Here is a 24,449-nt window from a genome sequence, read left to right as displayed (position 1 = left end):
TTGGTACCTTATTATAGATGCTTGTTTATTTTTGTTTGTTTGTTCCTTGAACATCTTGCATACCAAGATAAATTATTTTGGATCATCCAATATCAAAATGTGACATACCCAAAACAAAACAAAACAAAAAAACAAAATGTGGACAGGCATGGTAGCTGAGGCCTGTAATCCCAGCACTTTTGGAGGCTAAGGTGAGAGCTCAGGAATTCAGGAGTTCAAGACCAGCCTGAGCAACATAGCAAGGCCTCGTCTCTGCTAAAGACAGAAAAAAAAAAAAAAAAAAAAGTGGGGGGTGCTGGGCATGGTGGCTGATGCCTGTAATTCTGGCACTTTGGGAGGCCGAGGTAGGTGGATCTACTTGAGGTCAGGAGTTCAAGACCAGCCTGACCAACATGGTGAAACCCCATCACTAGTAAAGAAATACAAAATTAGTAGGACGTGGTGGCACACATCTGTAATTCCAGCTACCTGGGAGGCTGAGGCAGGAGAATTGCTTGAACCCAGGAAGTGGAGGTTGCAGTGAGATCACGCCATTGCCCTCCAGCCTGGGCAACAAGAGCCAAACCCCGTTTCAAAAAAAAAAAAAAAGAAAAGAAACAAAAAAGTGACATACCAATGTGTTATTTCACTAATGTTGCAAGTGCTGAGCAAGAGGACATCTGAGCAGATGATGCTGATGAGGTATCCTCTGAATGTGAGATTTCCTAGGGTGAAGATAAAACAAGCACTAAGGGGACTTTTACATAGCTTAGGGGACTTACCTGTCTGGAAATACTGTAGTATCTGAGTGAAGAAGTTCAATGAAAAAATAATTGAGAGGTTGTTAAAGCTAGTCTAAATGCACCTTATGGCAACCGTAGTTACCATGACAGTTACTGGGAACATCTATTTCTCTGCAACCAGGAGACAATTGGGAACTTGGCTTTTAGAACATTTTACTTTTTCTTTTTTTTCTTTTTGAGACGGAGTCTCACTCTGTTGTCAGGCTGGAGTGCAGTGGCACCATCTCGGCTCACTGCAACCTCCACCTTCCGGGTTCAAGCAATTCTCCTGCCTCAGCCTCCCAAGTAGCTGGGACAACAGGCTCACGCCGTTAAGCCCGGTTTACTTTATTTTTTTAAAATTATTATTATTATTATTATTATTATTATTTTTTTCTAACTAGAGACGGGGTCTCACTATGTTTTCCAGGATGGTCTCACCATGTTTTCCAGGCTGGTCTCAAACTCCTAGGCTCAAGTGATCCTCCTGCTTCAGTCTCCCAAGGTGCTGGGATTACAGGTGTGAGCCTGTGTGCCTGGCCCCATTTTACTTTTCTTAGAGCATATTTAACACTTGGGTTTATATTTCATTATTCGTGCATCTTTCTCTCCTTCCTAGATTGTAACATCCTGAAGGGTACTGGTTGTGTATTTTTACTCTTAGAATCCCCCACAGTGCCTCACATCCAGTGTCCAGGGTTGTTTAGAACTTGAAACTGGGGAAGAACCAAGGAAGAGTCCCCAAAGATGGACACTATGATTTTTTTTTTTAAGAGACAAGGTCTCACACTGATGCCCAGGCTGGAGTACAGTGGTGCAGTCATAACTCACTGCAGCCTTGAACTCCTGGGCTCAAGCAATCCTCTCTCAGCCTCCTGAGTAGCTAGGATTACAGGAGCGTGCCATTGTGCCTGGCTTATTTTTTAAACTTATTTTTCGTAGAGACAGGGTTTCACTATGTTGCCCAGGCTGATGTTCAACCCTTGGCCTCAAGCAATCCTCCCACTTCCAGCCTCCCAAAGCACTGAGATATAGTCGTGAACCACCACACCCGGCTCTCTTCTTTTATAAACTATGGCTGAGATTCCTACTTTTGGGAGCATTCTTGGTGTTTGCAGTTTCTGAGCATGATTCTCCAGTAAACTGAAAAATCCTCTGATATAGTTCCAACAAATTCCCCTCTGCTTACGTTAGCTGAAATTGGTTTCCCTTGCTTACAACCAAAGAACTGTGACAGGAGAAAACAAAGGCAGTTGGTCAGGCACGGTGGCTCACACCTGTAATCCCACCACTCGGGGAGACCAAGGCGGGCAGATTACCCAAAGTCGAGAGTTTGAGACCAGCCTGGCCAACATGGTGAAACCCTGTCTCTACTAAAAATGCATGGTTAGCTGGGCGTGGTGGCAGGCGGCTGTAGTCCCAGCTACTCTGGAGGCTGAGGCAGGAGAATCGCTTGCCTGGGAGATGGAAGTTGCAGTGAGCCGAGATCATACCACTGCACTCCAGCCTGGGCCACAAGAGCGAAAGTCTGTCTCAAAAAACAAAAAGAAAGAGAAAACCAAAGGCAGCCATCTTCCTCCAGTTTTTAGCAGTCTCTCCCGGCACCTCTCCATCTAAATCCGTCTTTCCAGGTCCCACCACAAAAGTACTTGGAATTGTTCAAGCCTTAGTTCTTGAGGCCCCAAACACTACATTCATGTTGTTCATGGGGCAATTTTTAAATAAAAAAATGTGTGAAAGAAATCCTCTTAGAAATGTAACATGTAACTTTTAACATGCTACTGAATTGCAGCAAGCATGTGGAAATACTGGAAAGGCAGCTGTAGATGAAACAGCCAACAGAGAGCCAACAATTATGGTTGGTGTTAAGTTAGATGAGTTGAAATAAGAGACAAATATTTCCTAGGATTGTATTAAGGCATATGCATGAAAAAGGAGGGAAGCAATTATTTTTGCTTTATTTGGCACTGGGCAGGCTTCAGTTGGAACAAACTATATTTAATTTTACATGTCATACTATATAAAGAGAAAAAACTTGGACAGTATTCAGAGAACAGCAACTGATTAAAGGTTTGTGAAATTAGACCTATGGGAAATTGTGAAAAGAACTGGGCAAGTTCAGTCAAATGCAAGACATCCAGGTGTGATGAATGATGAACAATTAACTGTAAGTATGTGAAGAGATGGTTACCAAGTCTCAGGCATAGGTGACACAGAAAGGTAAATCATGGGATTGAAAAAACAAACAGGCCAGGTGTGGGGGCTCACACCTGCAATCCCAGCACTTTGGGAGGCCAAGGTGGAAGGATTGCTTGAGCCCAGGAGTTTGAGACCAGCCTAGGCAACAAAGCAAGACCCTATTTCTACAAAAAATAGAGAAAATTAGCTGGTCATGGTGGTGCGCACCTGTGGTCCCAGCTACTCGAGAGGTTGAGGTGAGATGGTCACTCGGGCCCAGGATGTCGAGGGGGCAGTGAGCTGTGACTGCACTACTCCACTCCAGAGAGATATCTTGCCTCAGCAAATTGCATAGCAATGGAAGTAGAGACCAAATATTGTGAAAAGGTTAAACCAAAAAGCTTTAAAGAAACTGATGGAGTTATAATTTAGAATTCTGTATATACTATTATTGAAACAATTGAATTCAATTTTATACTTATACTGAATTAATTAGAAATAACTTAGAAGAAAAAGTTTTCAATGGATTGCATTTTTTTTTTTTTTTAAGACAGAGTTTCGCTCTTTGACCCAGGCTGGAGTGCAATGGCGTAATCTTGGCTTGCTGCAACCTCTGCCTCCTGGGTTCTAGCGATTCTCCTGCCTCAGCCTCCCAAGTAGCTGGGATTATAGGCGCCTGCCACCACACCCAGCTAACTTTTGTATTTTTAACAGAGACTGTGTTTCGCCATTTGGCCAGGCTGGTCTTGAACTCCTGACCTCAGGTGATCCACCTGCCTCGGCCTCCCAAAGTGCTAGGATTACAGGTGTGAGCCACTGCGCCCGGACAACGGATTACATTTAACAAGTAAAAATCATCAGACCAAGTGTGAAGAATGTTTTTAAGAAAAAACGGTGTATTTTTTGGGTCTTCTTTGGGACGTAGGCTAGCAAGAACAGCGAACAGCTCCTGAATAAGGAGCTGAATAAGCAAGCACAGCTCCTGAATAAGGGCAGTTCCTCTGTAAGTAAGGGATTGTGTGGGGCAAAGGGTAGGAGAAAAAGTGTGGTGAACACCTTTTCTGGCCCTTGGAGTTTATCCTTCATTAAAGATTCCCCAGGAATCCCCACCATGAGATACATAATTCTCTCCAAAATGGTCCTGTAACATATTTAATTCATAAAATCTAATATGCATGTTCATTGTACTAATCTTTCAATTTTTTTTAAATAAAAAGCTGAGATCCTCTGAGTATTTGTTTCTTATTTGCACCCCTTCTTGCTAAACTAGTTTCATTATACTGCTTTGATGTCTCCCTGATGGTAATTTTCTTGTTGCTGTTATTACTGTGTACACTTGGTAGAGAAATTAGATAAATCTTCAAGAAATGAAGAATTTTTAAAATGATTGAAAACCAAATAAATACATTTTACTAAAATTCTGGCAGGCAAAGTCTTTAAGTTATTACATAATTATCTAGTTAACATTCTTATTTTTAAAATTGTATTTTAAATTTGAAATGCAATGCAATGCATTCATACAACTTAAAACTCAATAGCTACAAAAGGATATCTAATAGAAGTTTCCGGCCTGGTGTGGTAGCACATGCCTATAATCCTAACTACTCAGGAGGCTGAGGTAGGAGAATCACCTGAGTCCTGGAGTTTGAGACTGCAATGAGCTATAATTGCACCGTTGCACTTCAGTCTGGGTGACAGAATGAGACCCTGTCCCAAAAAACAAACAAAAACCCAAAAAACAACAAAAACGATGTGTGGGCTTTTATGTGGACATAAGCTTTCAACTCCTTTGGTAAATGCCTTCCTTGTTAAATACTGAGGAGCGTGATTGCTAGATCATGAGGTAAGAGTATGTTTCATTTTTTATTTATTTTTATTTTTATTTTTTTGAGATGGAGTCTCACTCTGTCGCTCAGGTTGGAGTGCACTGGCGTGATCTGGGATTACAGGCATGAGCCACTGTGCCTGGCCTGTTTCATTTTTTAATAAACTGCCAAACTGCCTTACAAAGTAGTCTTCCATCTTACATTCCCACTAGCAACGAATGAGAGTTCCTGTTGCTACACATCCTCTCCAGCATTTGATGTTGCCAGTGTTCTGGATTTTGGTCATTCTAATAGGTGTGTAGGATGGGCACTGTGACTCACACCTGTAATCTCAACACTTTGCAAGGCCGAAGTGGGAGGACTGCTTGAGGCCAGGAGGTTGAGACTGCAGTGAGCTATGATCATACCACTGTACTTCAGCCTTGGCAACAGAATGAGATTCTGTCTTTAAAAAACATATCGGGACAGGCATGGTGGCTCACGCCTGTAATCCCAGCACTTTGGGAGGCTGAGGCAGGCGGATCACAAGGTCAGGAGTTCGAGACCAGCCTGGCCAGCATGGTGAAACCCCGTCTCTACTAAAAATACAAAAAAAAATTAGCTGGGCATGGTGGCACACACCTGTAGTCCCAGCTACTTGGGAGCCTGAGGCAGAAGAATTGTTTGAACCTGGCAGGCAGAGGTTGCAGTGAGCCAAGATTGTGCCACTGCACTCCAGCCTGGGTGACAGAGCGAGACTCCATCTCAAAAACAAACAAACAAGTAAACAAACAAACATATCATCCTCATCATAGGTTTTGGTGAGGTATTATTGTGTTTGCATTTCACTGATGACATACGATGCGCAGCATCTTTTTCTTTCCTTCTTAGAAAAAAATTCAGATCCTGCACATGAAGCATCTTTTCATATGCTTATTTCTCACCTGAATATCTTCTTCAGTGTGATGTCTTTCAAGGTGTTTGGTCCTTTTTTTTTTCTTTTTTTTGAGATGGGGTCTCACTGTTGCTCAGGCTGAAGTGCAGTGGTGTGGTCTCAGCTCACTGCAGCCTCCGCCTCCCGGGCTCAAGTGATCCTCCCACCTAAGCCTCTCAAGTGAGTAGCTGGGACTACAGTGACACGCCACCATGCCTGGCTAATTTTTGTATTTTTAGTAGAGACGGGGGGTTCTCCATGCTGGCCAGGCTGGTCTCAAACTCCTGGGCTCCAATGATACACTAGCCTTGGGCTCCCAAAGTACTGGGCTTACAGGCGTGAGCCATCGGGCCCAGCCCGGTACGTTTTTTAATTGGGTATTTTCTTATTGATGAGTTTTAAGAATTCTTTGTCGGCAAGGCGTGGTGGCTCACAACTGTAATCCCAGCACTTTGGGAGGCCGAGGCGGGCGGATCAGGAGGTCAGGATATTGAGACCATCCTGGCTAACACGGTGAAACCCGTCTCTACTAAAAACACAAAAAAAGTAGTCGGGCGTGGTGGCGGGCGCCTGTAGTACCAGCTATGCGGGAGGCTGAGGCAGGACAATAACGTGAACCTGGGAGGCAGAGCTTGCAGTGAGCCGAGATCGCGCCACTGCACTCCAGCCTGGGCCACAGAGCGAGACTCTGTCTCAAATAATTTATTGTCTATTTTAGATAACAGTCTTTTATCGGATATGTCTTACAAATATTTTCTCCCAATCTGTGGCTTCTCTTTTTATCCACTCGACAGTGTCTTTTCCAGAGCACAAATTTTCAATTTTAAGGAAGTCCAACTTATTGGACTTATTGGTTCTTTCTTTCATGTATCATGCCTTTGGTGTTATACCTAAAAAGTCATCGTGAAACCCTAGGTCATCTGGATTTAATTCTGTCTTATCTTTTAGGTGTTTTAAGGCTTTTGCATTGCATTTTATATCTAGACATATGACTTTTTTTTTTTTTTTTGAGATGGAGACTCACTCTGTTGCCCAGGGTAGAGTGCAGTGGTGCGATCTCAGCTCACTGCAACCTCTGCCTACCGGATTCAAGCAATTCTCTGCCTCAGCCTGCAGAGCAGCTGGGATTACAGGCGCCCGCTTACTGCAGCTTTACAGTAGGTCTTTTTTTTTTTTTTTTTTTTTTTTTTTGAGATGGAGTCTCATTCTGTTGCCCAGGCTGGAGTGCAGTGGCGAGATTTCGGCTCACTGCAACCTCCGCCTCCCAGATTCAAGCAATTTTCCCGCCTCAGCCTCCTGAGTAGCTGGGATTACAGGCACCTACCACCATGCCCATCTAATTTTTGAATTTTTAGTAGAGGCAGGGTTTCACCACGTTGGTCAGGCTGGTCTCAAACTCCTGACCGCAGGTGATCCACCTGCCTCAGCCTCCCAAAGTGTTGGGATTATAGGTGTGAACCACCGTGCCCAGCCAGAAAGCCTTGAAGTTGGGCAGTGCCATCCTCTAACTTTGTTAATCTTCTTCAGTATTGCGTTGCTTATTCTTGGTCTTTTCCCTCCTCCATATAAACTTTATTATTATTATTATTATTATTTTGCGAGACAGATTCCTGCTCTGTCGCCCAGGCTGGAGTGCAGTGGCGCGATCTCGGCTCACCTCAACCTCTCCCTCCTGGGCTCAAGGCATTCTCCTGCCTCAGCCTCCTGAGTGGCTGGGATTACAGGCACCCACCACCACGCCTAGCTAATTTTTGTATTTTTAGTAGAGATGGGGTTTTACCATGTTGGCCAGGCTGGTTTCAAACTCCTAATCTCAGGTGATCCACCTGACTCGGCCTCTCAAAGTGCTGGGATTACAGGTATGAGCCATTACACTTGGCCTCCACTTGTTCTTTAAAGTACTTTTTTTTTTTTTTTTTTTTGAGACGGAGTCTCGCTCTGCCGCCCAGGCTGGAGTGCAGTGGCCGGATCTCAGCTCACTGCAAGCTCTGCCTCCCCGGTTCACGCCATTCTCCTGCCTCAGCCTCCTGAGTAGCTGGGACTACAGGCACCCGCCACCTCGCCCGGCTAGTTTTTTTGTATTTTTAGTAGAGACGGGGTTTCACCGTGTTAGCCAGGATGGTTTCGGTCTCCTGACCTCGTGATCCGCCCGCCTCGGCCTCCCAAAGTGCTCAGATTACAGGCGCGAGCCACCGCGCGCAGCCTATAACGCAGTTTTTATTTTTATTTCTTTTCTTTTGGTTGGGTTTTTTTTTGTTTTTTTTGAGACGGATTCTCGCTCTGTCTCACTATGTTGCCTAGGCTAGACTTGAACTCCTGGGATCGTGGGGTCCTCCTGCCTCAGACTCCTGAGTAGCTGGGGCTACAGGTGCATGCCACAGCACCCAGCTAGAATGCTGGAATTCTAGAATTCCTTTCATTTCTCATTCCTTTTCTGTTTTATTTAGAGTAGCTTCTTTAACTCTCTCTGTAGAGCCCTGTTTATTTCCTTTGTAATTGGTATGAAGATTTTATACATGTATGAATGTATTATGCATATAATTTTTTGTTGTAATTTATCCCATGAGGCCTGGATTATTATGTTCATTTAGTTTGCTACTGTATACTTAAAACTTAGCATAATGACTGCTAGCACATAGTAGGAGCTCAATAAATATTTGCTAAAAGAAGGAAGACTCAGAGTATATTTTTATTGAAATGATTCACTGATACCAAACTATCTGAATAGTTTGTTCTTTATATCTTTTTATATGTACCCTTTAGAAAAAGGTAAAAACGTCCCTGAACTACGGCTTATGGGCTATCAGACTAGCCACTTGACATAGCATGATCTTGGAAAAATGAGCCATCTGAGAATACCACAAATACAAAAACTCTAATTCTGAAACACTCCACTGCTATCCCCAACATCCCCAAATGGTGTTGGGTATGTTTTGTTTTTTTTTTTTGAGACGGATTCTCGCTCTGTCTCCCAGGCCAGAGTACAGTGGTGTGATCTTGGCTCACTACATGTTCTGCCTCCTGGGTTCACACCATTCTCCTGCCTCAGCCTCCCGAGTGGCTGGGACTACAGGCGCCCGCCACCTCGCCCGGCTAAATTATTATTATTTTTGTATTTTTAGTAGAGATGGGGTTTCACCATGTTAGCCAGGATGGTCTCAATCTCCTGACCTCATGATCCACCCGCCTCGGCCTCCCAAAGCGTGTTAGCTTTTATGACAATTTAAACATATATAGGCTGGGTACGGTGGCTCACGCCTGTAATCCCAGCACTTTGGGAGGCCAAGGCGGGTAGATCACCTGAAGTCAGGAGTTCGGGACTAGCCTGGCCAACATGGTTAAACCCCGTCTCTACTAAAAATACAAAAATTAGCCAGGTGTGGTGGCGGGTGCCTGTAATCCCAGCTACTTGGGAGACTGAGGCAGGAGAATCGCTTGAACCTAGGAGGCAGAGGTTGCAGTGAGCTGAGATCATGCCACTGCACTCCGGCCTGGGCGACAGAGCAAGACTCGGTCTCAAAAACAAACAAACAAAATATAGATCCTGAAACTACTTGCAAAAAGAAAAAAAATTTAAAAATAAACATATGAAAGGTATATGTAGTTCCAAATATCAGCTTACAGTAATATGATTGTAAGTCATGGGTGAGGGACTAAAACAAACATACACTAAACTGGACAAACAGGTTTTGAGTCTATTAGAGTCCAAAGGTGGCAAAGTTACAGTTAAATGAATAGTGCACAAACAAAAATTGTTAAAAGAACAGTGGTGAAAGGAGAGAGAGGGGAGTCACTTACTGAGAAATACATTCTTGTGAGTAGTACACATATTCTTGACCAAGTGGGTACAGGACACAGACTGCTGTGTGGCCACAAAGGAGACTAAATTAAAGAGGATAGATGGATTCTTTTTTTTTTTTCTGGGACGAAGTCTCACTCTGTTGCCCAGGCTGGAGTGCAGTGGCATGATCTCAGCTAGCGAAAACGATTCTCCTGCCTCAGCCTCCCAAGTAGCTGGGATTACAGGTGCCCACCACCACGCCCATCTAATTTTTGTATTTTTATTAGAGACGGGGTTTCATTATGTTGGCCAGGATGGTCTCGATCTCTTGACCTCGTGATCCTCCCTCCTTGGCCTCCCAAAGTGCTGGGATTACAGGTGTGAGCCATCATGCCCAGCCAGATGATAGATGGATTGTTTTTTTAGCTCACCACAGCCTCTGCTTCCCGGATTCAAGCAAATCTCCTGCCTCAGCCTCCTGAGTAGCTGGGACTACAGGCATGCGGCACCATAGCCAGCTAATTTTTGTATTTTTAGTAGAGATGGGGTTTCACCATGTTGGCCAGGATGGTCTCGATCTCTTGACCTCGTGATCTGCCTGCCTCAGCCTCCCAAAATGCTAGGATTACAGGCGTCAGCCACCGCACCCAGCCTGATAGATGGATTCTTATAAATCCAATCCCATTACTGAAAAGCAACTCCAAGCATAGGCCCTATAATAATAGGTCAGTAGCATCTTTATCATCCCCATCCATGTAAATTCCTTTCATTTTACTAACACGCTATAAAATAAACATAGAACATGTAGTCATAAAACATGGAACTTCAAGACTAAATACAAGAAACAAAGATTTAAAACAAGGGTATATTTTTTATAAATGGCCAGTCCTCTATGACTGCCTAATATAATTGCTGCATATTGGACTTCTACATAAGATTTAGTTGGAAGAAAGGCTTCTTCTATTACTTTAAAAAATCTAAAAACTACCTGTCTAAACAATGGCAAAACTATTACAAATACATGTGGATTTAGGCCTGGTGTGGTGGCTCACACCTGTAATCCTAGCACTTTGGGAAGTCGAGGAGGGCAGATCACTTGAGCCCAGGAGTTCAAGACCAGCCTGGGCAACATAGTGAGACTCCATCTCCACTAAAAATACAAAAAGGAGATGGGCATGGTGGTGGGCACCTATAATCTCAGCTGCTTAGGAGGCTGAGGTGGGAGGATGACCCGAGCCTGGGAGGTTGAGGCTGCAATGAGCCGGATTGTGACACTGCACTCCAGCCTGTGTGACAGAGTAAGACCCTGTCTCAAACAACAATAATAACAAAAACTAAAACCCACAAATACACGTGAATTAAAAAAAAAAGCAGCACTTCAAAATGCTTTGGTTGACTTAACCTAAGCCAAAAATCATCAAATATTCCACGGCACACAAAGATCTAAAATGCAGAAAATATAATGCACAAAAATATTTTTGTATTAATACATTAATTAACATATTGTTGAATTCTGGATTTTGCTGACTTACAAATAGGCACCAAAGAAGTACATCTGAGTTTGAGGTGTATCCCTAGCCTTGAAAACTCAATCACAGTGTTTTGCAATCTTAGGCACATGTCTAATATATGACTTGTATAAAAAGGACAGGTTGTCCTTAATACTTGAAGATTAAGTAGCTAGACTAGTGCATGTTTTGCCTATAGCCCTCCCTATGCTGATGAGATACTATTAAAGTCTTCACAGCTATGATTTTGCTTGCTAGGACCCCATCTTCAGTCAGTTTGGGCTGGTGTAACAAAGTACCATAAACTGGATGACTTAAAGACAATGTATTTCTCACAGCTCCGGAGGCTGAAAGTCCAAGATCAGAGTGCCAGTGTAGGGTTCTGGTGAGGGTTCTTTTCCAGGCCGACTTCTTGTATCCTTACATGGCAGAAAGGGAGTGAGCTAGCTCTCTGGACTCTTCTTATATGGCACTAATCCCATCCACAAGGGTTCCACCCTCATGACCTATTACCTCCCAAAGACCACATCTCCAAAACCCATCACATTGGGAATTAGGTTTCAACATATGAACAGAAAGGGAAACCTACGTCCATAACCAGCCCTGTTTTTGCTTGTGGCTCCACTTCTGCCTAATGGGATTAAATGATACTTTTTTTCTTAAATGCAAATTTTTTTTGCCTAAAACTGTTGCATATCACCATCCTGTTTTGAGTTAAAGATAAAATATTTCCCAGTTTCTTCAACCTTTAACATAAACTATACTACAAATGTAAACAAATTGTTTTCCCACCATAATGGCTTTACAAAGTAGAATAAATACAGCAGTCAAGACATCACCTTAAGTTAAATTATTTTTTTGTTGTTTCTTGAGACAGGGCCTTGCTCTGTTGTGCAGGCTGGAGTGCAGTGGCATGATCATGACTTGCTGCAGCCTCAACTTCCGGGGCTCAAGCAATTCACCCACCTTGGCATCCCAAGTAGCTAGAACTACAGACATATAGTATCATGCCAGCTTAATTTTTTAATTTTAATTTTTAGTAGAGAAAAGGTGATATGGTTTGGCTTTGTCCCCACTCAAATCTCATCTTGAATTGTAGCTCCCAGAACTCCCATGTGTGGTGGGAGGGACCTGGTGGGAGATAATTGAATCATGGGGGTAGTTTCCCCACACTGTTCTCATAGTGGTGAATAAGTCTCACGAGATCTGACGATTTCATAAGGGGTTTCCCCTTTAGATTGGCTCTCATTTCTCTCTTGTCTGCCGCCACCTAAGACGTGCCTTTCACCTTCCGCCATGATTGTGAGGCCTCTCCAGCCACATGGAACTGAGAGTCCACTAAACCTCTTTTTCTTTATAAATTACCCAGTCTTGGGGATGTCTTTATAAGCAGCATGAGGATGGACTAATACACGAGGGCTGATCTCAAACTCCTGACCTCAAGCAATCCTCCTGCCTTGGCATCCCAAAGTATTGGGAATACAGGCGTAAACTACTGCACCTAGCCTAAGGTCAATTCTTGAATACAGAGACTGTATAAAGATAGGACATTCATAATTTGGACCCTTAAACATAAACCAACTCTTCAAAGCCTTTGCATCATCTCATCAGTGTTGCCTGAAGTTTTTGATCAAGTATCTCAATTTACTAGGGCTGCTGTAACGAAGTATCACAAATTGGATAGTTTAAACAACAGACATTTGCCTCACAGTTCCGGAGGCTGCAAGTCCAAGATCAAGGTGAGCAGGACTGATCCTTCTGAGGGCTGTGAGGAGAACATGTCCCAGGACCCTCCCCTTGCTTCTGACAGTTTGCTGGCTACCTCTGGAGTTCCTTGGCTTGTAAAAGCATTACCCCAATGTCCGCCTTTACCTTCAAAAGCCATAGGCATTCTTCCCGTTTGTGTGTCTGTGTTCAAATTTTCTGTTCTTGGAAGGACATGAGTCATACTGGATTAGGGATTGGGGGACCACCTTATTGCTTCTTTTTTTCTTTCACTTTTGTTTGTTTGTTTGTTTGAGACGGAGTCTCGCTCTGTCTCCTAAGCTGGAGTGTAGTGGTGTGATATCGGCTCACTGCAAACTCCACCTCCCAGTTTTAAGCGATTCTCCCACCTCACCCTCCCGAGTAGCTGGGATTACAGGTGTCTGCCACCAAAATACAAAATAATTTTTGTATTTTCAGTAGAGACAGGGTTTCACTATGTTGGCCAGGCTGGTCTCGAACTCCTGACCTCAGGTGATCCGTCTGCCTCGGCCTCCCAAAGTGCTGGGATTACAGGTGTGAGCTACCACGTCCAGTCTAATTTTTGTATTTTTAGTAGAGACAGAGTTTCACCATGTTGCCCAGGTTGGTCTTGAACCCCTGACCTCAGGTGATCCACCCACCTTGGCCTCCCCAGAGTGCTGGGATTACAGGTGTGAGCCACCATGCCTGGCCTCCTATTGCTTCTTAACTTGACCTCACTAACTATTACATCTGCAATGATCGTATTTCCAAATAAGGTCACAGTTTGAGATAATGGGGGTTAGAACTTAAACATGAATTTTTGAGGTACACAATTTTACCTGTAATACACTATATTATGTCTGTATTTATTTATGAATTATTTTGATCCAGTACTATAATAACAATTATACACACTGTAACTCCTACACAATTTGAAATTTTAAAATTAAGACAAAGGTAACTGTACATAGAATCAGTGTGTTTTCTGAACCCTTATAGATTGTCTTGCACGCTCCTGGATTACACACATCTCATCAGTCTCAAGAACAAAATCAAACTCTTTGGCTTGACAACCTTCCACAATCTGACCTCTGTTTTCTCGCCAGTCTCATCTCCTGTCATTCACAGTATTTCCAGCCTTCCAACCAGTCTGAACTTCTGCAGTTCCCCTTGTGCGCTAGGCTCTTTCTTCATTCAACAACTCTATGCATGCTGTCTCCTGCTACTGGAATGCCCTCATTGTCCTTGCTTCCTATGAACACGTGGCAAACTCCAATCATCTTCCGAAACTCGGTTCAAACATCATCTCCCCTGGGGAGCCTTCACTGACTGCTCTAGGCAGCATGAAGCATTTTGTCAGTGCCAGTAGCACCTTGGTCATATCTTTATTATTGCGAATTTCTGTTTACACATATGTCAGGTGGAACCGATAGCTGGCCTACAAAAACAATGCAATTTCAGGTGGTTCTACTTAACATTCCCTAGAAAACAAGTCCACTGAGAGCAGGGACTGTGTTTCATTTATTTTATATTTCCAGTCACTAAAATGGGGTTTGGCATAAAGTAAATGCCTAATACAGGCTTTCTGAAATTAAGGAAAAGCTTACTCTAGCACCGCAAACTGTCTACTTGCAGATTTTCTTTTTCGAGAATGGGGTAGTAACTTGATCTCTTCTGTAACAATAACTATTAACTATTACTTAAATTTTCTTTGGTTTTATTTTGCTTAACATTATTTTAAACAATTCCTCCCCCTCTTTGTTTGCTTCTGTATATGTCGTAAAATATCTTCAAAAAATATACTCTTTTTTTTGGTTGTTGTTTGTTTGTTTTTAATTGGTGACTGGGGTTTCACTATGCTGCCCAGGTTGGGCTCAAGTGATCCTCTTGCTTCAGCTTACTGGGTACCTGGTAATATAAGCATTTGCCACTGTGCCTGACCTTATTTTTAAAAAATACAGAAAAATCAGGAACAAGGTACCTAAGTACTGTTTTGTAACCAATACCAAAGTATTTCACAATTTTACTGTCTTACTTTCAAAATATTTTAATGCTTTCAGATGAGAATTACAAGTAATCATAAGTAGGAATACACATAGGAAAGCTAAAGAGATTAGCTGTGTAAAATGAATATGACATTTAAAATTCTGACAATTACTTAGTAGCAGCAAAGGTAAATCTAATTCCCAAATTTCAATTGTCCCTAATATTATTTGGTTTGAAGAAAAGCTGTGATAACGGCAACAGTGTTTAAGTATTACATGGGTAGTTAAAAGGCAAATTGGTCTGATCTGACATGTGGATCTGGCCAACTGAAGTTAGAAAGCAGTACCTGGTGAAGCCTGTGAGGAATTAGCAGGAAGTGAAAATGGTTACATGAACATTTTTCACTTTTCCTCATTGAAGTCCTTAAGTTAACAAAAGGTATTTACTGACTCTTCAGCATGCCAAGGCTGTCAAGGGCAACACTTTACACAATCTGGCTCTCACCCATTTTAGGGAGCCCTCTCCTTTTACGGCACTTTGTGTCCTTTATCCTTGAACCACAATGAACTTTTCACAAAGAATACCACATTGAATGTGTCATTACTCTCCATCTCTTTCCAAATGCTTGTTCCTCAGCCTAGAAAGTCTTTCCCCATGTTCTTTGCCTACTAATTTCATTATATTATTAATTACATTGTCACACAGTGCTGGGCACATTGTAGACACTTAATACTGTTTGATTGTCATCAGTAATAAATGAGATCACAGTATTGAACAACAGAGCAACACAGTCTTAAACAAGAGATTATTTGGAAACAGATCTTGTGATTAAAGTTAACTCCATGAGGACAGAGACCGGGTCTTCCTTGTGCCTGGCAACAGGTAGGTGTTAAGCATTTACTGACTAAACACTTAACATATGTGGAACATAAGAAAAGCAGACTTTTTTTTTTTTTTTTTTTTTTTTTTTGAGATGGAGTCTTGCACTGTCACCCAGGCTGGAGTGCAATGACTTGATCTCAGCTCACTGAAACCTCTGCCTCCTGGGTTCAAGGGATTCTCCTGCCTCAGCCTCCTGAGTAGCTGAAATTACAGGTGCCCACTGCCACACCCAGCTAATTGTTTTTTTGTACTTTTAGTAGAGACGGGGTTTCACTATGTTGGCCATGCTGGTCTCAAACTCCTAACCTTGTGATCCGCCTGCCTCGGCCTCCCAAAGTGCTAGGACTACAGGCATGAGCCACTGTGCCTAGCCAAAAGCAGACTATTTAATAAACTTGACAATAAACTGAAGAAGTGAATCCATAAATGGATGGTGACAGAAGAACTTCTAGCATAAGTGGTAGTATACCAAGGAATAAACTGTAGAAAATAATGTCATTGACTAGCAAAAGCAAGCAAACGAACAAACAAAAAACCACAAACAAAAAACTATTACAATGTTACTACAAACATAACAGATTATGGGGGAGAGAGGCAATATATATGTAAATATGACTTATGCTTTCAATTGTCATAAGTGGTCAGAGACATTAGTTTGCTGATAGAAATAAAAATAACACTACCTTTCATATCCTCCAAAAAAAAAATCATTTCCCCCAACATATTTGGGTTTTTCTGTTTGACACCCCTATTTGGAACGTCAAAAATGGTATTTAGGCTGGGTACTGTGGCTCACGCCTGTAATCCCAGCATTTTGGGAGGCTGAAGCAGGCGAATCACTGGAGGTCAGGAGTTCGAGACCAGCCTGGCCAACATGGCGAAACCCTGTCAACAAAAAATACAAAAATAAGCTGGGTGTGGTGGTGCGTGCCTATAGTCCTAGCTACTCAGGAGGCTAAGACACAGAATTGCTTGAATCCAGGAGGCAGAGGTTGCAGTGAGCTGAGATCGCACCACTGCATTCCAGCCTGGGTGACAGAGTAAGGTCCTGTTTCAAAAAAAAGAAAGGTATTTAATCCCCAAACATTTATTCATTCACAAATACCTATATTATAATTGTATACTGCAGTTTATATTGGTGCTGCATTATTTTAGGTTTCTTTCCCTATAACCATTGAATCACTTCACTTGGCATCATCAGGTGAACTTTTTTTTTTTTTGAGATGGATTCTTGCTCTTTTGCCCAGGCTGGAGTGCTGTGGTGCGATCTAGGCTCACTGCAACCTCCGCCCTCCAGGTTCTAGCCATTCTCCTGCCTTAGCCTCCCAAGTAGCTGGGATTACAGGTATGCACCATCACGCCCAGCTTATTTTGTACTTTTAGTAGAGACAGGGTTTCGCCATGTTGGCCAGGCTGGTCTCGAACTCCTGGCCTCAGGTGATCCACCTGCCTCAGCCTCCCAAAGTGCTGGGATTATAGGCGTGAGCCACTGCGCCCAGCCCATCAAACAACTTTTAAGAGAAACTGTGTGCCTCCAGGATCTATGCCATGTACTGCCAGTTTACTGTAAGGAAACTAAAGTAACTGGGTGTCCAGACTATTCACACATTTGACACAGATGAAAGTGATGAGTAAGGCATACTGGCAGTATTTGTAAGCTCAGATGGCAAGATTAAGATTTCAGGACAAACCCCACCTAAAGTTAAAAGAACTTAACAAATAGAAAGCACCTTTATCTTGCATTTGTACTTGTCCATCTATGTTGTCAAAGCTGGATTTGGCAAACCTTTACTTCAGGTTTCAGGTCTTGATATTCAAGGTTTCTTGGTATCTGATTTGTCTCTCCTTATTCTACACTTTCACTAGCAGAAAACTCCCAGTGACATTAGAACTTAGTATTTTCCACCCATTGAGATGAATTATACAGATTAAATAGGGAAAAGATTAGGATTAAAATCCTTAGAATAGGCCGGGCGCGGTGGTTCACGCCTGTAATCCCAGCACTTTGGGAGGCCGAGGTGGGTGGATCACGAGGTCAGGAGATCGAGACCATCCTGGCTAACATGGTGAAACCCCGTCTCTACTAAAAATACAAAAAATCAGCCAGGCGTAGTGGCAGGCACCTGTAGTCCCAGCTACTCAAGAGGCTGAGGCAGGAGAATGGCGTGAACCTGGGAGGTGGAGCTTGCAGTGAGCCAAGATCACGCCACTGCCCTCCAGCCTGGGTGACAGAGTGAGACTCCATCTAAAAAAAAAAAAAAAAAATTCCTTAGAATAGGCATTATATGTAAAGAGACTTATTGGGTTAGTTTTAAAAGTTAAACAAAAGAGTGGTTATTTCCTTGATGGGTCCTTAGCTGTTGGTATAAGCTAATGGTATAGAAGTAGTTATTAATTTGAGGGGAATCAAGAAGAGCCAGCACCTGAATGTGAGGCAAAATTATTAGGATATCATCATATTGTTACCTCAAGGCACTGTACATAAATCATACAGACAAGCTTTTCAAAGCAGAATCTGCAAAATTAAAATTATGAAATAACTTTGTGACAGTCGTAGTTTTGTAATTTGTTGGCTGTACTCGCATGTGTGGTATTTGTACAAAACTGCACTCTTCTAACTGTGGGTTATCAGTTATCAGGAACCCACTCCCGTAAAAACTAATCTACTCTTTGATAATGGCATTAATTCTTTCATGGGGCAGAGCCCTCATGACCTCATCACCTCTTAAAGCCCCACCGCTCAACACTGTTGCATTAGAGATTCAGTTTCTAAGCCATGAGTTTTGGGGAACACACAACTTTTGGGGACACATTCAAACCTGTTCTTTTCTATGAGATAAAAGCGCTGGAATCTACCAGCACTCTAAGAAACACTGCATCTTTTTTGAATGTCTATTTTCTGAACATAAAACTTTAATTAACTTAAACTTCTAAAGAGGCCTGACCAATGTCTGGATTTAACATTCTGATGCTTTAGACTTCTGCTTCCTCTTGCAAAATAGGACATATTAGAAAGAAAACTGGTGTAGAGTCAGAATAAACATGAAATTCCAGCTCAGTTTTGAAAAATGCCCTGGAAAGCTTTGTAGAATTGGGATGATGCAAAACACCCACAAACATAAGAGATACACAAGGCACTCAGTAAACAGTATCCTCTTAACCACAAGTGGTGTGACAGTGTGGCTCAAACTATGAAGCCAAGAATGGTTACTCTGGAGGTTATTCACTGTTCAAAAAGAAAGTAAAGGATAGTAAAGAAAATGAACAAATTAGGTACTGGGCTGCATTTGCAATTCGGACATTCTATGAGTCTATCATTTTTCCTTACATTTCTTTGCCACACCTAGGCTTCGAGGTGTGGATAAATACATTTTACTCTCTACCTACCAGTTCTTACCTAAAATAGCTTCCTCTTCCTGGAGAATTGACTAGAACCACAAACCATTTTTTTTTTTTTTTTTAACAACCACAAAACTTAAGCTTTTCTTTTCAGAGATTTACATTATTGAAAAAGGCTCCTTATACCCATTTTACAGGCCTCCTATCCCTTTCTTAAAATAAGTATCAAAATGAGCTGATGTTCTTCCATATGAAAATTCTGGCAGCATAATTAACCCCAGGAGAGACATTTATGGATAGTTTCTATTTACTCCATTTGGCCCCTTTTACTCTTTCTACCTTTTGCTTTCTGCTGTGTGGCTGCTAACGGCTCTTCAGTGAAGCCTTTAAGTGGTGGCTGATCCCTCTACTACAATTTTCAACTTTATTTTCCCCCAGTTTGCTCTCCTTAAATACACAGAGGACAGCTCTAAAAACTGCTAACACACATTTGTTGTGGCTGGAAGTCTGAATATATTCGATTAGCGTCTATTCCAGCAATGGACAAAGGCAGGGTTGTGAATGAAAACAAACAAAAATCTCAAAACTATCTTAACAAAACGAAGCTACTCCTTTCTAGATAGAAGTCAGCCTGCTCGTCTGTGGGTTATATCTGACTCACAGATGTTTTGTTTGGCTTGCATGGTGTTTAGGAAACTTCCCATTAAAAAGTCTACATACTTAGTAAGTAGGCCCACTATTTCCATAAGGGAACGATCAGCGAGCGCTGAGAAGCACAAATGTATATTGCAGAAAACACACCACATTCCCAGTTTTCTATAGTCCCCTCCACTTCCTCTTATCTCACATTCAACCTGACTCTGACTTATTATTTTTTACCCATTGCTACGGTTTCAATGTGTCCCCTCCAAAATTCAGGTGTTGAAACTTAATGGCCAATGTAATGGTATTAAGATGTGGGGCCTTTAAGAGATGTTTAGGCCAGAAGGGTTGCTCTCTTGTGAATGAGGTTTATGGGATTACAAGAGGCTTCATGGGCAAGCGCATCGCTTGAGCCCAAGAGTCTGTGACCAGCCTGGGTAACACAGTGAGGCCCCATCTCTACAAAAAATAAACAAAAATTGGCTGCGAGTTGTGGTGAGTGTCTGAAGTCCTAGCTACTTGGGAGGCTGAGGTAGTAGGATCACTTTAGTCCACGAGGTTGAGGCTGCAGTTGCGCCACTGCACGCCAGCCTGGGTGACAGAACAAGATTCTGTCTCAAAATAAGTAAATAAGATAAAAGAGGCCTCATGAAGCCTTCAGCCTGCTAACCTTCTGCCTTCTACCATGTGAGGCCAATATGTTCCTCCCCTCAGGAGGATGTGGCCCATATCAAACAAATGAACCAGCCAGTGCCGGGATCTTGGGCTCCCAGCCCCTAGAATTGTGAGAAAATAAATTTCTGTTCTTTATAAAAGACCCAGTTTCAGCCGGGCATGCTGGTTCATGTCTCTAATTCCAGCACTTTGGGAGACCCTGGTGGTCAGAGTGTTTGAGCCCAGGCGTTCTCGACCAGCATGGGCAACAACATGGCGAAGCCCTGTCTCTACAAAAATATAAAAATTAGCTGGGTATGGTGGTGCATGCCCTAGTCCCAGCTACTCGGGAGGCTGAGGTGGGGGGAATGCTTGAGCCCAGGAGGTCAAGGCTATAGCGAGCTGTGAGCCTGCCACTGCACTCTAGCCTGGATGACAGAGCTGAGACCCGACCTCAAAAAAAAAAAAAAAAAGGGTGGAGAAGCAGGGTGTAGGGTAGGTAGGGTAGCATGCTTTTGGTAGAACCGTTACAGGGAATGAAATGGAAAAGGAAGCAACAGATAACCAGTGAGTCAACAACACCAACGACCGAAAAGCAAAAAGGAATGGAGATGAGAAAACGCACTTCATGTTCAACAGGTCCAAGGTCCAAGAGTACCTGAAACTTGTCACTCTTCCAGTGTTTCTTGGCTCAGGGAATGGCCCCACTGTCCAAGTTTTGCTGGTTAGAAATATAGAAGGTATTCATGATATCTGCTTCCCTTACATTCATTATCCAAATCATCACATAGGCAACAGCCAAAGGAAAAAGCACATCAGGTAGAGAGAACCACATATGCAATGTTCCTATGTTGAAAGACAACATTGTACATTCTGGAGATTAAAGATCTTTTAGTTTGAATGAAGAAGGGGCTAGATCATGAAGGGTCTTATAGAACACATTAAGGATTTTGTTTTTTGTCCTGAGAGCAATGAAAGCCATTGACTTTAGGTCTGAAGCAAGGCAAGAGAGGGGGTCAGACCCAGGCTTTTTTTCGTTTTTTTTGAGACGGAGTCTCACTCTGTCGCCCAGGCTGGAGTGCCCTGGCATGATCTCGGCTCGCTGCAACCTCTGTCTCCCAGATTCAAGCGATTTGCTACCACAGCCTCCCGAGTAGCTGGACTACAAGGGCGTGCCACCATGCCCAGCTAAGTTTTGTATTTTTAGTAGAGACAAAGTTTCACCACATTGGCCAGGCTGGTCTCAAACTCCTGACCTCAGGTGATCTGCCTGCCTCGGCCTCCCAAAGTGCTGGGATTAGAGGTATGAGCCACTGTACCCGGCCAAGGTCTTGAAAAGAGCTTTCTAGCTGTAGAATGAAAAACCTGTATGAGATTATGCTAAAAGAAATTGGTGATAGTGGTAGAAAATCTCCGCCAGTTAAGAGTTGACAAGAATAATCTAGTTGAAAGGGAATGGCTAATTACACAGGACAGAAAATAAGATAGTTGCGTATGTTTTATAACAGACAAGTACTGTCTTTAGACCTGGGTAAGGGGTCTCTGTTTACTTGGCCCTCCTCTTGCTACAAAGGATGAGGAGCCCATGAGGTCAGGGGCCATGCCTGCCTGGAGCCTGCACTCCTCTTTTAGACTGGCTAGATCTGAGGGCAGAGTGAGCTGCTGATTGCACATCACCATTTGCAGGCGGTGGGGGATGTGGACATATGCCTGGACATGTTGGGTGTATGTACAGCCCCTTTTGGTGTGGCAGGTGATGAAGTTGGGGATGGGAGGAGAATGGGGACAGTCTGGGGACTCTGAGAACTCTAAATTCAAACATGGACTTCCAGATCGTATGAAAGTGTATCTGTCAAGGAAGTAGAATAGAATGTATTTTATAGAATAGTTTGTTATCTTGATTTATTTTTTAAATATTTAGACAGATGGTGTGTGGACCTCCATAGCCACACTCTTGCCCAGGCTCTACAAATTTAGTGCCAGGCCTAATAACAGTGCATGAGAGTATAATGTAATGCAAGGAGTAACAAATTCATGCAGGCAAGGGTATAGTTTACCTGGGCTCTTAAGAAGTCAGATTTTCCAGACCTGTGTGCTAGAGATCAGAGAATGAGTGGTGCAAGTTTCCAGGCACTATATTAATGGATGTTAGAGACACTTTACCAGATTAGGAGGGTCAACAATTAAAAACTGAATTCAATTGTAATAGTTACAGAGTGATTTTGAAAATCTTCTTGAATACGGCATAAGTTGAGTGTGGAAGGCACCTTAGTGATCATGTAATCAAATTTACTCATTTAACAGGTAAGAAAACAGAGGACCTAACAAGTGAAGCAGCCAGACTAAGGTCACGAAACTAGTGCATTAGCAGATGATTTCCAGCCTAATCCTCTCGGTCCACTCTCCCACCAATGCTAATTTTCTTGAAGACATCTGCTGCTAGTCAATTCCAATTAGAAAGTTTTCATGTTACACATTCAATACTTTTATTACTTTAAAAAATTTGAGGCACCTAAAAATAAGACCATAAACCGATATTAAATTTGACTCCAGAACATTCTTTTTTTTGAGATGGAGTCTCACTCTGTTGCCCAGGCTGGAGTGCAGTGGCGCGATCTCGGCTCACTGCAATCTCCACCTCCAGGGGTCGAGCAATTCTCTTGCCTCAGCTTCCCAAGTAGCTCAGACTACAGGCATGCACCACCACGCCTGGCTAATTTTTTTTGGTATTTTTAGTAGAGACAGGATTTCACCATGTTGGTCAGGGTGGTTTCGAACTCCTGACCTCAGGTGATCCACCCACCACCGCCTCCCAAAGTGCTGGGATTACAGGTGTGAGCCACCCACTGCTCTTGGCCGAAAAAAAAAAAATTCTTAAAAATATTCTTTAAAAAATGAATAAATTGGCACTGTCACCCCGGCTGGAGTGCAATGGCAGATCTCGGCTCATTGCAACCTCCGCCTTCCGGATTCAAGGGCTTCTTCTGCCTCAGCCTCCAGAGTAGCTGGGACTACAGGGGCGTGCCACCACGCCCAGCTAATTATGTATTTTTAGTAGAGACAGGTTTTCACTATGTTGGCCAGGCTGGTCTCGAACTCCTGACATTGTGATCTGCCCACCTCGGCCTCCCAAAGTGTTGGGATTACAGGCGTGAGCCACCGCGCCCGGCCACATTCCTTATCTTTTAAGCTAAAACCCATCTCCCCAAATTGCTTATCTTCGAAGCAAAAATCAATGCACATGCTTACAAAACATCCAACACGCAGTGTGCTTACTAAATGCTAAAATACAGAAATCGAAAAAAACAATTCTTGTTTTTCAAACATCCATAAATAATTGCCAACAAATTTTTCTTGGCAAGTCTAAGTTATAATTATTATTATAAAATTTAAATCTTAAGGCCGGACATGGTGGCTCACGCTTGTAAATCCTAGCATTTTGGGAAGAGAAGGTGGGCCGATCACCTGAGATCAGGAGTTCGAGTCCAGCCTGGCAAACATGGTGAAACCCCGTCTCTAATAAAAACACAAAAATTAGCCGAGCATGGTGTCGGGCGCCTGTAATCCCTGTTACTGGGGAGGCTCAGGAAGGAGAATCGCTTGAATCCGGGAGGCGGAGGTTGCAGTGAGACGAGATCGCGCCACTGCACGCCAGCCTCGACGACAGAGCAAAACTCTGTCTCAATAAACAAACAAATAAAATAAATAAATAAATAAATAAATAAATAAATAAAGTTCAGGGTCTAGCCACAACAGTTCAAAAAAGTCTCCAAATCCAGGGAGACTCTCTCCTTCAAGCTTGTAAGTAATCCGAAAGTTCTAGACTTGCCGGAAGTTATCTCTCTCAATGGATTAGAGCACATGATCTAGCAATAATAACGTACCTTGTCACCACATCAAATGATTTTGAACACCTCCCATCATCGACTACCGACTAACAAAAAGAAGGACTTGATTCCCAGCAAATTTCTCTTCTGAACTGAGCATCCCCGAAATCCAGCTTTCTGAACGCGCAGATGGACGGTGAGAGGCACCCCAGGAAAAATGGAAGGGAAAGTGGTACAAGCTAAAAGTCTTCTTGGCAGCAGAGACGATCGCTACCTCGGCCAAGACAGATCTGGGGGTCCGGGGCAGGGATTCTTCCCTGATATCCACCGGGCACCCGAGTTCACGCTGGCAACAGTGGAAAGCCCTACCCTCGAAGTGCGCTCCGCCACTAGCCGCACCCCGCCGAGCTCTGACCTCCAAAGA

General features: G+C 43.0%; 1 long non-coding RNA gene across 3 annotated transcripts in view; it reads right to left on the bottom strand.

Moving 5' to 3' along the window:
- The window catches only part of LOC119626228 (uncharacterized), a 38,070-nt gene extending 13,621 nt beyond the window's left edge, over window positions 1–24,449 (bottom strand). The window contains exons 1-2 of one of the 3 annotated variants that reach the window (XR_005242389.2): window positions 24,083–24,449; window positions 614–704 (exon numbers count right to left, since the gene is read on the bottom strand). This is a non-coding gene — a long non-coding RNA (uncharacterized lncRNA). Of the gene's footprint in view, window positions 1–613 lie in introns of all 3 variants that reach the window. The other 2 variants (XR_012090382.1, XR_012090381.1) reach the window with 2 other exon arrangements.

Source organism: Chlorocebus sabaeus, chromosome 21 (assembly GCF_047675955.1).
Source record: "Chlorocebus sabaeus isolate Y175 chromosome 21, mChlSab1.0.hap1, whole genome shotgun sequence".
Lineage (NCBI taxonomy): Eukaryota > Metazoa > Chordata > Mammalia > Primates > Cercopithecidae > Chlorocebus > Chlorocebus sabaeus.
The sequence above is the reverse complement of the archived record's forward strand: the minus strand, read 5'-3'. Positions and strand labels throughout refer to the sequence as shown.